A 12,910-nucleotide genomic window follows, 5' to 3' on the forward strand; every position below is an offset into this window, starting at 1 on the left:
GAAAAAGCAGGTCCGCCTACAGCTGATGATTCTGATGTTAACTGACTATCTCAAGGCAGAAGTTATCCCTCTGGGCTTACAAGTCCGGAATGTACCAGGTATCTTCACGGACAATCCAAAATATATAACAGGTTTCAGTTACATAGGTACCACCTGCTCCCGGCATTGGCTGGCATTAGGGATAGACACAGCCTCCGAAACCCTGAAAACATTGGAGACAGAAATTGCAGAAATTTTGAAACAACTTGAGGCTCCTGAGAATATTGCAGATAGCAAGAAATTAATAGAACAGGTAGATAAAACCGTAGCAGAGTTCTATAGGATCGAGCAAAATAAAAAATCAAATAAAATTAAAAAAGACATAAAAACCTATAACATTGAAACAACATATCCTTATCTACAAAAGGATTTTTACACCACCAAGGCATATAGCAACCCCCAACAGAATAGACCCTGGGGAAGGTTCAACAGGAGACAGAACCTTGTTGGCTTTTCCGACACCTCTGCCGAATCTTCTGATAATTCAGACGCCGGCGAGGGATCAAGCACATCAAGACGTGGTGGAGCACATCAGAATTCGAATCCTTTTTTAGCCAGAGGCCAACAAGAACCACCACAGCGAGGGAAAGTCAAAAAGCCTCAGAGATGGGTAAACCCACCAGGAGAAAGGAGGACCAGGAACAATTATTACCAGTGGTAATACAGCCTAGCCCCACAATAGAGACCATTCCTATCTTTAACCTTTCCTCTCACGTGCTCGCACAAGACGAACTCTCCCTCTTGAAAAAAGGTCTGACGTTTGTCCCAACTGTGGCCCCGAATTTTATGGAATTACACACTGAATTCCTAAAATTCTTTAGGAGAATACGACTAAAAGCATTTTTCCAACTTCATCCCTCCCCTGAGATAAATGCTCAAACTCCCTTCCGGCCACCATCTACCTTTCTACCATCGGCCAATATGATTCCACCTGAGGTCTCCACATTTGAGAAATTAATTCTAAAGGACCTCTCGCACATGAAAGGGCAAAAAAAGTTTGTACCGTATAACATCACTCTTAAAGAGAAAGAATCCATTGTCTCCCTAAAGAATAATGATGCCATTGTGATAAAAAGTGCTGATAAAGGGGGAGGCATTGTCATTCAGGAGTTGGACTCCTACACAGCTGAAATTCAGAGGCAGCTAGGAAATAAAGATCACTACCTCAGACTGGCATCAAATCCAACCAAAGTCATTCAGGAAATAATACTTAAAATAACAACCGAGGCAGTACAGGACGGCTTTTTGACTAAAAAAGAATTTAACTACCTTAATGTAAAAAACCCAAGACTACCAGTAATATACACCTTGCCAAAGATTCACAAAAATCTAAATGCTCCCCCTGGCCGCCCCATTGTGTCAGCTTGCGGCTCAATATTGGAACCCCTAGGTGCATTTGTTGACTTTTTTATCAAAGAATTTGTCCCCCAAACATTCTGCTATGTGCGCGACTCCATGGCCATGATCAATCTGATTGAACACCATCCCTTCAATCCTATCACTGACACACTTTGTACCATGGACGTGGAGTCGTTGTACACGAATATCCCGCAAACAGCAGCCCTACTTGTTATACAACGCACGCTGGACAACCGTCCGCGTCCACATGCCATTCCAACATCCTTTATCTGCAAGCTTCTGGAAGTATGTCTAACCAAGAATTTCTTCACCTTTCAAGGCCTATTTTACCAACAAATCAAGGGGACCTCCATGGGGGCTATTTTTGCTCCAAACCTGGCCATACTTTTTATGGACGAGTTGGAGAGACTAACAATCCTTGCACCTTCCAACCCTTTTTTCACCGGGGTGATTATGTGGCGAAGGTACATCGATGACATCTTCATGATATGGAGATTAAGCATCGATGTGCTTTCCCACTTCTTACACTGGATGAACAACAACTGCCTGGGCCTCCAATTCACGCTCACCTCTGACAAAAACTCCATCAATTTCCTAGATCTGACAATATTACATCAGGAGGGTGAGCTGATCACGAAACTTTACAGAAAGCCCACAGAGAGAAATACTCTGCTGGAATACTCAAGTAACCATCCTAGGGCATTGAGGGACTCCCTACCTTTCTCCCAATTTTTACGTATTAGGCGCAATTGCTCTCGCAAGGAGGATTACTTCCGCGAAAGCACCATTTTGTCAAATAAGCTTAAAAATAGGGGTTACCCGGGAAAGATTGTTAAAAATGCCCTCAAAAGAGCGTGGTATCGCCCAAGAGAGACACTTCTTGTCCCTAACCAGAAAACAAAGCAAGACAAAATAGTTTGTGTCACAACATTTTCTCCCATCTCCAATAATGTGAGAAAAATGATTTTGAAACATTGGCCAATAATAAATGCAGGAATTCTGGATTTGGAACGCCCACTCTTTGCATTTAAAAAGAGCAAAAACCTTAAGGACCACTTAGTCCGGGCTGCTCTCCCTAGTCCTACCAACGCCTCCACTCTTGAATCCGCTTGGGGTCTGTCCCCCACAGTTGGACACGTGAAATGTGGTGGGTGTGTAGTCTGTAATTTCACAATTGAAGGAAAAAGTTTTGTATTTAATGACGTCACCTTTAAGTGTAACACACTTACAAATTGTAACACCTCCAACGTGATTTATTTGATCCAATGTCCTTGTAAGAAAAACTATGTAGGACAGACTGCTCAGAAAATCAAAACCAGGATTTGCCAACACAGGAGCCGCATCAGATGCCGCACACCAAACGCCCCATTGGTTGAACACTTCGAGGAATTCAATCACAACGAGGATGACATTCGTTGGACTATCCTGAAGTCATTGAAGCTTCCTCCAAGAGGGGGTAGCATGTCCCACCTACTGAATAAAGAAGAGCTTAAATGTATAATATTACTGGACTCTATTCACAAGGGACTTAACCGAACAGAGGACTGGACGTCACTCCTCTAAACAACTGTATGCAGCCCTTCATTGTATTCAATATGCTCCCTGTGTGATAATATGATGTGAAACTCCAGAAATTTGAAAACAATGTTGTTTTACCATGTCAACCGGAATTATATGTATGTAGAGCATAGGTGGCCAGCACTACTCGCCTTATCTGCACAAATGTTATTCACCCCCGGGTAGCAGCACCGCATGTTACAATACCATATTCCGATCACCTAATTAATTCCCATTTCACAATTTATAGAGCCCTTATAGCTGAGGCATAAATAATGTGCACTTCGAAAGTATTGGGCAATCGGCCAAATTTACTATTACAAGATGTCCGCCAAACCACAGCCACTCTAGTGTAGCTCACTGACCACTCCAAGATGTCCGCCATCAACAAGTGTGATTAGTTCCTTTTCTATTTTTACTATTCAACAACATAAGCCGAGCCCACGAGGACTTCAAACACAGCGGACCTGCGCTGCCACTGTGAAAGGGCAGAAGCCGATCGAGCTTCGCCCAACCCGCCGCTGCTTCCACATTGAAGCAAGGTAAGCCCGTGATCTGCACGACGTTAAATAGAACACTCCGTCATTCACGGAGCTCGGTTATTTAATTGGATATTCCTTTCCCTCCCCAGCAACTGGCCGCCCAACCCGCCGCTGCTTCCACATTGAAGCAAGGTAAGCCCACGATCTGCACGCCGTTAAATATAACACTCCGTCATTCACGGAGCTCGGTTATTTAATTGGATATTCCTTCCCTCCCTAGCAACTGGCCGGATTAATTCCAAGCCCCCAACCCGCCGCTGCTTCATACTAGAAGCAAGGTAAGCCCGTGTTTAAAGCGCCGGTTAATCAGACCCACGGAGCCCGGTCCCTCATTAGGCTTTCTTTCCTCCCTAGCATTGCACGCTCCTGGCTGCAGCACATGTAACTAGGCAATCCCCAGCAAGCACGAGGACCCATCCGGAAGAAACCTCGTATAACATATTTTTCCAGACCGCTACACGGCCCACACCACATGTGGCCAGGTAAGCCCCCAATCCTCTTTGATAAGCCGTTAATGTTCTAAATCCAAGCCCCAGTCTAATGGCAACATTATAATTATCCCATAGCAAATGATGTTGCAAACCGGTTGAAATTTTGCCCACCGGTAGGAAGAGTCATTCCAACTATAGGCGACTAGCAGTAGCGCCAGGTAAGCCTAAATTATCGAATGATAATGAGACATAGGAACCACTCACCCTTCTGCCTGAACAGGAGGTTTACCCTGAAATCTCGACCTCGGCAAGGTATGACTCTTGCTCTCATTGGAAGGTGGCTGCCCCCAGGCACTGTTTCACTCACCAAGTCACATCATCACAGAGCACTAGAATACAACAGTAGCATCCTCCACGTTACCACGCATATACCACAACTGTAAATGACACCCATGTCACTGCGCCGTTTTTTAGCACTTTTGTCACTAGTAAGCATCTCTTTTTTAAAAAATCACAACCACACCAGCCTAGAATCGGCGAGTACAAGTAATGAAATGGCCTTTTTTAAAGAACCTTTTAAAGAACTTATAAGTGTGCCCTGTCAAGTATTAAGCTTTCTTGAATCTTTTTTCTCTCTGTGGGCCAAGGCCTAAAAATTGTCATTATTTCTCCCCCCCTTTTTTTACAGGCTATATTTACTGCAGGCACTAACTTTAAAAACTGTCCTGATGATGATCCCATTGTATTATGAGCCCTTAGGGATCGAAACGTCGACGCAAAATGCAGTGTAGCATATCACTTAATATGTTTATTTGAAATTGTTGACACTGCAGGGTGAATTTGTTGTGACTGTATTTACTTTAACCACAAGTCACCTTTTGGCTCAAAAATTCTTGCTTGCCTGAAAAACTTTTTCTTTGCTCTATCTCCTTCTTCCTGGTTTATCTCCTCTAAACCTTTCGGGATAGGTACAGGACTGTACCCTATCTTGCCACTATTCGTGGCCCCTCCATGGGCCAACCCAATTCTATGTTATTCTATGAATAAATTTACGTCCGGCTGGACGTTTTCCAAAAATATAGTACTGACTGTAGTCTATATTATTATCTACATGTGATATTTTGAATCCTTAGGACCCCTGTTCTCTATAACAAGTCAAATGAGATTAATGGCGCATAAATAGAGCATGTAAAGGAACAGTTCAAATCTAAGAAAAGGGAAAGAAAAGACTAGGAAAAAACACAGAAAGAGCTTGTAGATGAAATTCTCTTCCAGGGACAGCAGGTTAAGAGAAATTACACAGGGAGCAGTTAAGCTTGTAACACGGGGGAGAATAGAAAAGAAAATGCAGTTTTATGAAGAGTGTTTGCCTAATCCAGCTAGCACTTTTATTTTATTTCTCTATTTGCTTCTTTTATTGGTAAAGTAAGTTTCAAGTGCATGCACAGGTCTGACCGGGAGAGCCAGGGTATAATAATTTGAAGCGTTTGCACCAGCGCTAATGAAGGACGAGAGTTATAGCAAAGATATGAAAGGGGGAGCGATAATAAATATGTGATATGGCAATAGTGACACCAAAATAAGCCACCTATTTATAAAACTGACATGGAAGAAATATTAAAGGTTAACTTCTGAAATTGTAGCCGATGTTAAAAAGATTCTCGTTGTCGGCAGGATTCGAACCTGCGCGGGGAGACCCCAATGGATTTCTAGTCCATCGCCTTAACCACTCAGCCACAACAACTGACTGTAAGGCGTGTGCACATAATCTGTATGCAAGTTTTCAAGGTGTCCCACAGCACATTCCTGATATTCTGCAATGCACTTTTTAAAAATAATGTTTTTTCAGCAGGCACATTCTCTCCTAAAAACAAAAATTGCATGCGTATATCTCTAGTTTGGAATACCATAGGCTTGCATGCATACTCTCATAGGTCACTCAAGTTTTTTGGACCCTATTGCACTCTGTTTTCGTGCTGCTTTTAGTATATGGCCCATATTACAGAAGTCTACCATCTTTGAGTATTTGAGGCTCCTTTGTAAGTTCTTTATATTTTTTCCTTGAAGAGCTATATAATAAAGGGGACCGGGAAAGATTGCATTTATGGAAGATAAAAGAAGGCCCACTTGTCTCACCAAATGCTGTAGAGAAACCTGATGTTTTACTCATGTTATCCTTAGTTCGTTTTTGTTAGACCTTGCATTCTTAAGGTGGTCCCAACCCCACCTTATTGCTTTTCACCTCCGCATTTTAGTGTATCTTTTTGTTGGCCTTAGGACTCTGATCACTTTATCGCTACTAATCAGTGCTGAAGTGCACGTGCTTCTTCCTTAATCATGTGTATAATTGGAGTATACCTGACTGACAGATTTAATTTACTTGAAAGCCCCTTGTAAAGTGGTATACCATATACCCAGGGACTGATTGTGCCGCCCAAAGAAATAGCATTTCAAACCTGTCTCAAGCCTGCTACTGCAGTGCCTGTGCTGCAGTGTACTGCCACTTCTACTTGGCATTTAAAACTACTTGCCAAGCCTTAAACTCCAATTTTATTACATATCAGTAACCCCTAAGGTAGGCCCTAAGTAGTCCTAGGGGCATCATGCTATGTAAGTAAAAGCTAAGACATGTACTGTGGTAGTTTGTATGTCCTAGTAGTATCAAACAGTCTATTACATTTTTCACTACTGTGAGGTCTGCCCCTCTCATTGGTTAGCATTGGGTATTCCCTTATACTTTTTGGGGGGTAATTCCATATCAGAGAGGAGAAGCTTTATTTATTTATTGATAAATCCTATCTACTGGTGAGGTTGGATTTAATCTTACTATTGTATAAATGCCATTTTTAGAGAGTGAGCATTTCTCTGCACTTACTGCTCTATTTGCATGAAAACCTGTCTTCAATTGACGTCTGGATTGGGCTGCGAGACAGCTACATATGTGCATTCCCTGTAGACAGCCACAACACAGGTCACTCAACTGCAACTGCATTCATCTGCATTCTGCTTGGCCTGGGGGAGAGCTCCGCTCCCCTTACTGCAAAAATGTTCAAGAACGATAATTTATGTCAGTAAGTACAGTATACCTACATCTTATAATCATGTGTGTTTAAATAATTTGTCGTTAGATCGTTTAAATATTGAAAAGGATCTGTTTTTAATAGACATTTTACAAAAACAACTGGTACATTTGGGAATTCTGTAAAGGAAAAACCCAACTGCCGTGACATTGCCAACCACAATGCCGTGACTCGGATTCAAACCGAGGTTGCTGCGGCCACAACGCAGAGTACTAACCACTATACGATCACGGCGAGCTACTTGGGCTCAATAACATACAGTGACATGAAGAAAATATAATTCGGAACACTCAGGGCTACTCCTGTGATAGGCTGAATGTGTTCATTGCTTCCTCATTCCTTATACAAAGGCTTTATCTCCTCAGTGGTTGATAGGCTGAAACCGTTTCCTGGCCGCCTGCTTGTGAACTGGCAGGAGTCAAAGATCACACATACACTGGTGGGCTTGTGATGGGACACCAATGCAGAGAAACACACCTGGCGCAGATATTCTATTCTGTTTATTAGACCTGCATCTCCCCTGTACCTCCTCAAGCCATCTGTATGTGAAGCAAGAAAGAGTTAAGGAACGGTCCATCTACACTTTTATTGGGAGGATGCTGCCGTGAGCTCCTCCCAGCTAATCACAGAAACAGCAGTAAAGCAAGATAACTACACAGTTAGGGGGGACTGCATGGTTAGGTTTTTGAGGAATTATTGAAACTGACCTCAGTGACCCATAATCAGAGCTGTGGCTAATGACAGCATGCCTAATTATGATGAAGCAAGCACCATGGCTCGTAGGGGCCCCGCAACACACTTTTCTTAGCTCATTGAATTAAAGTATAAACTCCTGCCATGTGTGAGTGGTAAAGGCTTGTTAATTTTGTTGCTTTTCAAATTCACGTCTGACAACAAGACGAAGGAACATTGGGGCATCAGACGCTTTGGAAAGTAGCCACCAACCCCAGAGAAAGAGAGAAAGAGGGAAAAGACAGTATGAGGTGTGGAGAAAACAGCAGCAGGTACAAGAAGCTCAAATGAGATTAATGGCGCATAAATAGAGCATGTAAAGGAACAGTTCAAATCTAAGAAAAGGGAAAGAAAAGACTAGGAAAAAACACAGAAAGAGCTTGTAGATGAAATTCTCTTCCAGGGACAGCAGGTTAAGAGAAATTACACAGGGAGCAGTTAAGCTTGTAACACGGGGGAGAATAGAAAAGAAAATGCAGTTTTATGAAGAGTGTTTGCCTAATCCAGCTAGCACTTTTATTTTATTTCTCTATTTGCTTCTTTTATTGGTAAAGTAAGTTTCAAGTGCATGCACAGGTCTGACCGGGAGAGCCAGGGTATAATAATTTGAAGCGTTTGCACCAGCGCCAATGAAGGACGAGAGTTATAGCAAAGATATGAAAGGGGGAGCGATAATAAATATGTGATATGGCAATAGTGACACCAAAATAAGCCACCTATTTATAAAACTGACATGGAAGAAATACTAAAGGTTAACTTCTGAAATTGTAGCCGATGTTAAAAAGATTCTCGTTGTCGGCAGGATTCGAACCTGCGCGGGGAGACCCCAATGGATTTCTAGTCCATCGCCTTAACCACGCGGCCACAACAACTGACTGTAAGGCGTGTGCACATAATCTGTATGCAAGTTTTCAAGGTGTCGCACAGCACATTCCTGATATTCTGCAATGCACTTTTTAAAAATAATGTATTTTTCAGCAGGCACATTCTCTCCTAAAAACAAAAATTGCATGCGTATATCTCTAGTTTGGAATACCATAGGCTTGCATGCATACTCCCATGGGTCACTCAAGTTTTTTGGACCCTATTGCACTCTGTTTTCGTGCTGCTTTTAGTATATGGCCCATATTACAGAAGTCTACCATCTTTGAGTATTTGAGGCTCCTTTGTAAGTGCTTTATATTTTTTCCTTGAAGAGCTATATAATAAAGGGGTCCGGGAAAGATTACATTTATGGAAGATAAAAGAAGGCCCACTTGTCTCACCAAATGCTGTAGAGAAACCTGATGTTTTACTCATGTTATCCTTAGTTCGTTTTTGTTAGACCTTGCATTCTTAAGGTGGTCCCAACCCCACCTTATTGCTTTTCACCTCCGCATTTTGCTGTATCTTTTTGTTGGCCTTAGGACTCTGATCACTTTATCGCTACTAATCAGTGCTGAAGTGCACGTGCTTCTTCCCTAATCATGTGTATAATTGGAGTATACCTGACTGACAGATTTAATTTACTTGAAAGCCCCTTGTAAAGTGGTATACCATATACCCAGGGACTGATTGTGCCGCCCAAAGAAATAGCATTTCAAACCTGTCTCAAGCCTGCTACTGCAGTGCCTGTGCTGCAGTGTACTGCCACTTCGACTTGGCATTTAAAACTACTTGCCAAGCCTTAAACTCCAATTTTATTACATATCAGTAACCCCTAAGGTAGGCCCTAAGTAGTCCTAGGGGCATCATGCTATGTAAGTAAAAGCTAAGACATGTACTGTGGTAGTTTGTATGTCCTAGTAGTATCAAACAGTCTATTACATTTTTCACTACTGTGAGGTCTGCCCCTCTCATTGGTTAGCATTGGGTATTCCCTTATACTTTTTGGGGGGTAATTCCATATCAGAGAGGAGAAGCTTTATTTATTTATTGATAAATCCTATCTACTGGTGAGGTTGGATTTAATCTTACTATTGTAAAAATGCCATTTTTAGAGAGTGAGCATTTCTCTGCACTTACTGCTCTATTTGCATGAAAACCTGTCTTCAATTGACGTCTGGATTGGGCTGCGAGACAGCTACATATGTGCATTCCCTGTAGACAGCCACAACACAGGTCACTCAACTGCAACTGCATTCATCTGCATTCTGATTGGCCTGGGGGAGAGCTCCGCTCCCCTTACCGCAAAAATGTTCAAGAACGATAATTTATGTCAGTAAGTACATGTATACCTACATCTTATAATCATGTGTGTTTAAATAATTTGTCGTTAGATCGTTTAAATATTGAAAAGGATCTGTTTTTAATAGACATTTTACAAAAACAACTGGTACATTTGGGAATTCTGTAAAGGAAAAACCCAACTGCCGTGACATTGCCAACCACAATGCCGTGACTCGGATTCGAACCGAGGTTGCTGCGGCCACAACACAGAGTACTAACCACTATACGATCACGGCGAGCTACTTGGGCTCAATAACGTACAGTGACATGAAGAAATTATAATTCGGAACACTCAGGGCTACTCCTGTGATAGGCTGAATGTGTTCATTGCTTCCTCATTCCTTATACAAAGGCTTTATCTCCTCAGTGGTTGATAGGCTGAAACCGTTTCCTGGCCGCCTGCTTGTGAACTGGCAGGAGTCAAAGATCACACATACACTGGTGGGCCTGTGATGGGACACCAATGCAGAGAAACACACCTGGCGCAGATATTCTATTCTGTTTATTAGACCTGCATCTCCCCTGTACCTCCTCAAGCCATCTGTATGTGAAGCAAGAAAGAGTTAAGGAACGGTCCATCTACACTTTTATTCGGAGGATGCTGCCGTGAGCTCCTCCCAGCTAATCACACAAACAGCAGTAAAGCAAGATAACTACACAGTTAGGGGAGACTGCATGGTTAGGTTTCTGAGGAATTATTGAAACTGACCTCAGTGACCCATAATCAGAGCTGTGGCTAATGACTGCATGCCTAATTATGATGAAGCAAGCACCATGGCTCGTAGGGGCCCCGCAACACACTTTTCTTAGCTCATTGAATTAAAGTATAAACTCCTGCCATGTGTGAGTGGTAAAGGCTTGTTAATTTTGTTGCTTTTCAAATTCACGTCTGACAACAAGACGAAGGAACATTGGGGCATCAGACGCTTTGGAAAGTAGCCACCAACCGCAGAGAAAGAGGGAAAAGACAGTATGAGGTGTGGAGAAAACAGCAGCAGGTACAAGGAGCTCAAATGCGATTAATGGCGCATAAATAGAGCACGTAAAGGAACAGTTCAAATCTAAGAAAAGGGAAAGAAAAGACTAGGAAAAAACACAGAAAGAGCTTGTAGATGAAATTCTCTTCCAGGAACAGTAGGTTAAGAGAAATTACACAGGGAGCAGTTAAGCTTGTAACACGGGGGAGAATAGAAAAGAAAATGCAGTTTTATGAACTGTGTTTGCCTAATCCAGCTAGCACTTTTATTTTATTTCTCTATTTGCTTCTTTTATTGGTAAAGTAAGTTTCAAGTGCATGCACAGGTATGACCGAGAGAGCCAGGGTATAATAATTTGAAGCGTTTGCACCAGCGCTAATGAAGGACGAGAGTTATAGCAAAGATATGAAAGGGGGAGCGATAATAAATATGTGATATGGCAATAGTGACACCAAAATAAGCCACCTATTTATAAAACTGACATGGAAGAAATATTAAAGGTTAACTTCTGAAATTGTAGCCGATGTTAAAAAGATTCTCGTTGTCGGCAGGATTCGAACCTGCGCGGGGAGACCCCAATGGATTTCTAGTCCATCGCCTTAACCACTCGGCCACAACAACTGACTGTAAGGCGTGTGCACATAATCTGTATGCAAGTTTTCAAGGTGTCCCACCACACATTCCTGATATTCTGCAATGCACTTTTTAAAAATAATGTTTTTTTCAGCAGGCACATTCTCTCCTAAAAACAAAAATTGCATGCGTATATCTCTAGTTTGGAATACCATAGGCTTGCATGCATACTCTCATGGGTCACTCAAGTTTTTTGGACCCTATTGCACTCTGTTTTCGTGCTGCTTTTAGTATATGGCCCATATTACAGAAGTCTACCATCTTTGAGTATTTGAGGCTCCTTTGTAAGTGCTTTATATTTTTTCCTTGAAGAGCTATATAATGAAGGGGACCGGGAAAGATTGCATTTATGGATGATAAAAGAAGGCCCACTTGTCTCACCAAATGCTGTAGAGAAACCTGATGTTTTACTCATGTTATCCTTAGTTCGTTTTTGTTAGACCTTGCATTCTTAAGGTGGTCCCAACCCCACCTTATTGCTTTTCACCTCCGCATTTTGCTGTATCTTTTTGTTGGCCTTAGGACTCTGATCACTTTATCGCTACTAATCAGTGCTGAAGTGCACGTGCTTCTTCCTTAATCATGTGTATAATTGGAGTATACCTGACTGACAGATTTAATTTACTTGAAAGCCCCTTGTAAAGTGGTATACCATATACCCAGGGACTGATTGTGCCGCCCAAAGAAATAGCATTTCAAACCTGTCAAGCCTGCTACTGCAGTGCCTGTGCTGCAGTGTACTGCCACTTCGACTTGGCATTTAAAACTACTTGCCAAGCCTTAAACTCCAATTTTATTACATATCAGTAACCCCTAAGGTAGGCCCTAAGAAGTCCTAGGGGCATCATGCTATGTAAGTAAAAGGTAAGACATGTACTGTGGTAGTTTGTATGTCCTAGTAGTATCAAACAGTCTATTACATTTTTCACTACTGTGAGGTCTGCCCCTCTCATTGGTTAGCATTTGGTATTCCCTTATACTTTTTGGGGGGTAATTCCATATCAGAGAGGAGAAGCTTTATTTATTTATTGATAAATCCTATCTACTGGTGAGGTTGGATTTAATCTTACTATTGTATAAATGCCATTTTTAGAGAGTGAGCATTTCTCTGCACTTACTGCTCTATTTGCATGAAAACCTGTCTTCAATTGACGTCTGGATTGGGCTGCGAGACAGCTACATATGTGCATTCCCTGTAGACAGCCACAACACAGGACACTCAACTGCAACTGCATTCATCTGCATTCTGATTGGCCTGGGGGAGAGCTCCGCTCCCCTTACCCCAAATATGTTCAAGAACGATAATTTATGTCAGTAAGTACAGTATACCTACATCTTATAATCATGTGTGT

The 12,910-nt window shown here is 42.1% G+C and overlaps 3 non-coding genes across 3 annotated transcripts; all 3 read right to left on the bottom strand.

Annotated features, from left to right (window-relative positions):
• Window positions 1-5,590: 5,590 nt before the first annotated feature.
• On the bottom strand, window positions 5,591-5,672 carry TRNAS-AGA (transfer RNA serine (anticodon AGA)). Its single transcript has one exon. It is a non-coding gene; the product is annotated as a tRNA-Ser (tRNA).
• A 4,440-nt stretch (window positions 5,673-10,112) lies between these two features.
• On the bottom strand, window positions 10,113-10,184 carry TRNAH-GUG (transfer RNA histidin (anticodon GUG)). Its single transcript has one exon. It is a non-coding gene; the product is annotated as a tRNA-His (tRNA).
• Window positions 10,185-11,464: 1,280 nt separating this feature from the next.
• Window positions 11,465-11,546, bottom strand: TRNAS-AGA (transfer RNA serine (anticodon AGA)). Its single transcript has one exon. It is a non-coding gene; the product is annotated as a tRNA-Ser (tRNA).
• Window positions 11,547-12,910: the final 1,364 nt, after the last annotated feature.

The sequence above is a fragment of the Lissotriton vulgaris genome, chromosome 1_1, assembly GCF_964263255.1.
Source record: "Lissotriton vulgaris chromosome 1_1, aLisVul1.2, whole genome shotgun sequence".
Classification (NCBI taxonomy): Eukaryota; Metazoa; Chordata; class Amphibia; order Caudata; family Salamandridae; genus Lissotriton; species Lissotriton vulgaris.